This window comes from Mesoplodon densirostris, chromosome 9, assembly GCF_025265405.1.
Source record: "Mesoplodon densirostris isolate mMesDen1 chromosome 9, mMesDen1 primary haplotype, whole genome shotgun sequence".
NCBI classification, from domain to species: Eukaryota; Metazoa; Chordata; class Mammalia; order Artiodactyla; family Ziphiidae; genus Mesoplodon; species Mesoplodon densirostris.
Window position 1 is genome coordinate 18588509 of NC_082669.1, and position 4797 is coordinate 18593305.

The window sequence follows — 4797 nt, forward strand, 5'->3', positions numbered from 1 at the left end:
ATGGCCATTCTGACCAGTGTGAGATGATATCTCATTGTAGTTTTGATTTGCATTTCTCTAATGATTAATGATGCTGAGCATTCTTTCATGTGTTGGCAATCTGGATATCTTCTTTGGAGAAATGTCTATTTAGGTCTTCTGCCCATCTTTGGATTGGGTTGTTTTTTTGATATTGAGCGGCATGAGCTGCTTGTAAATTTTGGAGATTAATCCTTTGTCAGTTGCTTCATTTGCAACCATTTTCTCCCATTCTGAGAGTTGTCTTTTCGTCTTGTTTATGGTTTCCTTTGCTGTGTAAAAGCTGTGAGGTTTCATTAGGTCCCATGTGTTTATTTTTGTTTTTATTTCCATTTCTCTAGGAGGTGGGTCAAAAAGGATCTTGCTGTGATTTATGTCATAAAGTGTTCTGCCTATGTTTTCCTCTAACACTCTGACAGTGTCTGGCCTTACATTTAGGTCTTTAATCCATATTGAGTTTATTTTTCTGTATAGTGTTAGGGAGTGTTCTAATTTCATTATTTTACATGTAGCTGTCCAGTTTTCCTAGCACCACTTATTGAGGAGGCTGTCTTTTCTCCACTGTATATTCTTGCCTCCTTTATGAAAGATAAGGTGACCGTATGTGTGTGGGTTTCTCTCTGGGCTTTCTATACTGTTCCATTGATCTATATTTCTGTTGTTGTGCCAGTACCATACTATCTTGATTACTGTACCTTTGTTGTATAGTCTGAAGTCAGGGAGCCTGATTCCTCCAGCTCCGTTCTTCTTTCTCAAGATTGCTTTGGCTATTTGGGGTCTTTTGTGTTTCAATACAAATTGTGAAATTTTTTGTTCTAGTTCTGTGAAAAAATAGCATTGGTAGTTTGATAGGGATTGCATTGAATCTGTAGATTGCTTTGGGTAGTATAGTCATTTTCATAATGTTTATTCTTCCAATCCAAGAACGTAGTATATCTTTCCATCTGTATCATCTTTAATTTCTTTCATCAGTGTCTTATAATTTTCTGCATACAGGTCTTTTGTCTCCTTAGGTAGGTTTATTCCTAGATATTTTATTCTTTTTGTTGCAATGGTAAATGGGAGTGTTTTCTTAATTTCTCTTTCATATTTTTCATCATTAGTGTATAGGAATGCAAGAGTTTTCTGTGCATTAATTTTGTATCCTGCTACTTTACCAAATTCATTGATTAGTCCTACTAGTTTTTCTGGAAGCATCTTCAGGATTCTCTGTTTATAGTATCATGTCATGTGCAAACAGTGACAGCTTTAGTTCTTCTTTTCCGATTTGCATTCCTTTTATTTCTTTTTCTTCTCTGATTGCTGTGGCTAAAACTTCCACAACTATGTTGAATATTAGTGCTGAGAGTGTACAACCTTGTCTTATTCCTGATCTTAGTGGAAATGGTTTCAGTTATTCACCATTGAGGGTGATGTGGGCTGTGGGTTTGTCATATATGACATATATGCCTTTATTATGTTGAGGTAAGTTCCCTCTATGCCTACTTTCTGGAGGGTTTCTATCATAAATGGGTGTTGAATTTTGTCGAATGCTTTCTCTGCATCTATTGAGATGATCATATGGTTTTTCTCCTTCAATTTGTTAATATGGTGTATCACATTGATTGATTTGCATATATTGAAGAATCCTTGCATTGCTGGGATAAACCCCACTTGATCATGGTGTATGATCCTTTTAACGTGCTGTTGGATTCTGTTTGCTAGTATTTTGTTGAGGATTTTTGCATCTATGTTCATCAGTTATAGTGGCCTGTAGTTTTCTTTCTTTCTGACATCTTTGTCTGGTTTTGGTATCAGGGTGATGGTTTCCTCTTAGAATGAGTTTGGGAGTGCTCCCCGCTCTGCTATATTTTGGAAGAGTTTGAGAAGGATAGGTGTTAACTCTTGTCTAAATGTGTGATAGAATTCACCTGTGAAGCCATCTGGTCCTTGGCTTTTGCTTGTTGGAAGATTTTTAATCATAGTTTCAATTTCAAGTGCTTGTGATTGATCTGTTCATGTTTTCTATTTCTTCCTGGCTCAGTCTCGGAAGGTTGTGCTTTTCTAAGAATTTGTCCATTTCTTCGAGGTTGTCCATTTTATTGGCATACAGTTGCTTGTAGTAATCTCTCATGATGCTTTGTATTTCTGCAGTGTCAGTTGTTACTTCTTTTTCATTTCTAATTCTATTGATTTGAGTCTTCTCCCTTTTTTTCTTGATGAGTCTGGCCAATGGTTTATCAGTTTTGTTTATCTTCTCAAACAACCAACTTTTAGTTTGATTGATCTTTGCTATTGTTTCCTTCATTTCTTTTTCATTTATTTCTGATCTGATCTTTATGATTTCTCTCCTTCTGCTAACTTTGGGGTTCTTTTGCTCTTCTTTCTCTAATTGCTTGAGGTGTAAGGTTAGGGTGTTTATTTGAGATGTTTCCTGTTTCTTAAGGTAGGATTGTATTGCTTTAAACTTCCCTCTTAGAACTGCTTTTGCTGCATCCCATAGGTTTTGGGTCATCGTGTTTTCATTGTCATTTGTTTCTAGGTATTTTTTGATTTCCTCTTTGATTTCTTCAGTGATCTCTTGGTTATTAAGTAGTGCATTGTTTAGCCTCCATGTGTTTGTATTTTTTACAGATTTTTTCCTGTAATTGATATCTAGTCTCATAGCGTTGTGGTCGGAAAAGGTACTTGATACAATTTCAATTTTCTTAAATTTACCAAGGCTTGATTTGTGACCCAAGATATGATCTATCCTGGAGAATGTTCCATGAGCACTTGAGAAGAAAGTGTATTCTGTTGTTTGTGGATGGAATGTCCTATAAATATTAATTAAGTCCATCTTGTTTAATGTATCATTTAAAGCTTGTGTTTCCTTATTTATTTTCATTTTGGATGATCTGTCCATTGCTGAAAGTGGAGTGTTAAACTCCCCTACTATGATTGTGTTACTGTCGATTTCCCCTTTTATGGCTGTTAGTATTTGTCTTATGTATTGAGGTGCTCCTATGTTGGGTGCATAAATATTTACCATTGTTATATCTTCTTCTTGGATTGATCCCTTGATCATTATGTAGTGTCCTTCTTTGTCTCTTGTAATAGTCTATTTTAAAGTCTATTTTGTCTGATATGAGAATTGCTACTCCAGCTTTCTTTTGATTTCCATTTGCATGGAATATCTTTTTCCATCCCCTCACTTTCAGTCTGTATGTGTCCCCAGGTCTGAAGTAGCTCTCTTGTACACAGCATATATATGGGTCTTGTTTTTGTATCCATTCAGCCAGTCTATGTCTTTTGGTAGGAGCATTTAATCCATTTATATTTAAGGTAATTATCTATATGTATGTTCCTATTACCATTTTCTTAATTGTTTTGGTTTTGTTATTGTAGGTCTTTCCTTCTCTTGTGTTTCTTGAATAGAGAAGTTCCTTTAGCATTTGTTGTAAAGCTCGTTTGGTGGTGCTGAATTCTCCTAGCTTTTGCTTGTCTGTAAAGGTTTTAATTTCTCTGTCATGTCTGAATGAGATCTTTGTTGGGTAATCTTGGTTATAGGTTTTTCCCCTTCATCACCTTAAATATGTCCTGCCACCCCCTTGTGGCTTGCAGAGTGTCTGCTGAAAGATCAGCTGTTAACCTTATGGGGATTCCCTTGTATGTTATTTGTTGTTTTTCCCTGCTGCTTTTAATATTTTTTCCTTGTATTTAATTTTTGATAGTTTGATTAATATGTGTCTTGGCGTGTTTCTCCTTGGATTTTTCCTGTATGGGACTCTCTGTGCTTCCTGGACTTGATTAACTATTTACTTTCCCATATTAGTGACGTTTTCAACTGTAATCTCTTCAAATATTTTCTCAGTCCCTTTCTCTCTTCTTCTTCTGGGACCCCTATAATTCGAATGTTGGTGCATTAAATGTTGTCCCAGAGGCCTCTGAGACTGTCTTAAATTCTTTTCATTCTTTTTTCTTTATTCTGCTCTGCAGAAGTTATTTCCACTATTTTATCTTCCAGGTCACTTACCCGTTCTTCTGCCTCAGTTATTCTGCTATTAATTCCTTCTAGAGAATTTTTAATTTCATTTATTGTGTTGTTCATCACTGTTCGTTTGCTCTTTAGTTCTTCAAGGACCTTGTTAAACGTTTCTTGTATTTTCTCCATTCTATTTCCAAGCTTTTGGATATCTTGTCTATCATTACTCTGAATTGTTTTTCAGGTAGACTTCCTATTTCCTCTTCCTTTATTTGGTCTGGTGGGTTTCTACCTTGCTCCTTCATCTGCTGCATATTTCTCTGTCTTCTCATTTTGCTTAACTTACTGTGTTTGTGGTCTCCTTTTTGCAGGCTGCAGGTTCATAGTTCCCGTTGTTTTTGGTGTCTGCCCCCAGTGGCTAGTTCAGTAGGTTGTGTAGGAATCCTGGTGGATGGCACTGGTGCCTGTGTTCTGGTGGATGAGGCTGGATCTTGTCTTTCTGGTGGCCAGGTCCACATCTGGCGGTGTGTTTTGGGGTGTCTGTGGCCTTATTATGATTTTAGGTAGCCTCTCTGCTAATGGGTGGGGTTGTGTTCCTGTCCTACTAGTTTTTTGGCATAGGGTGTCCAGCACTGTAGCTTGCTGGTCGTTGAGTGGAGCTGGGTCTTGGCGTTGAGATGGAGATCTCTGGGAGATTTTCACCGTTTGATATTATGTGGAGCTGGGAGGTCTCTTGTGGCCCAGTGTTCTGAACTCAGCTCTCCCACCTCAGAGGCGCAGCCCTGGCGCCTGGCAGGAGCACCAAGAGCCTACCATCCACACAGCTCAGAATAAAA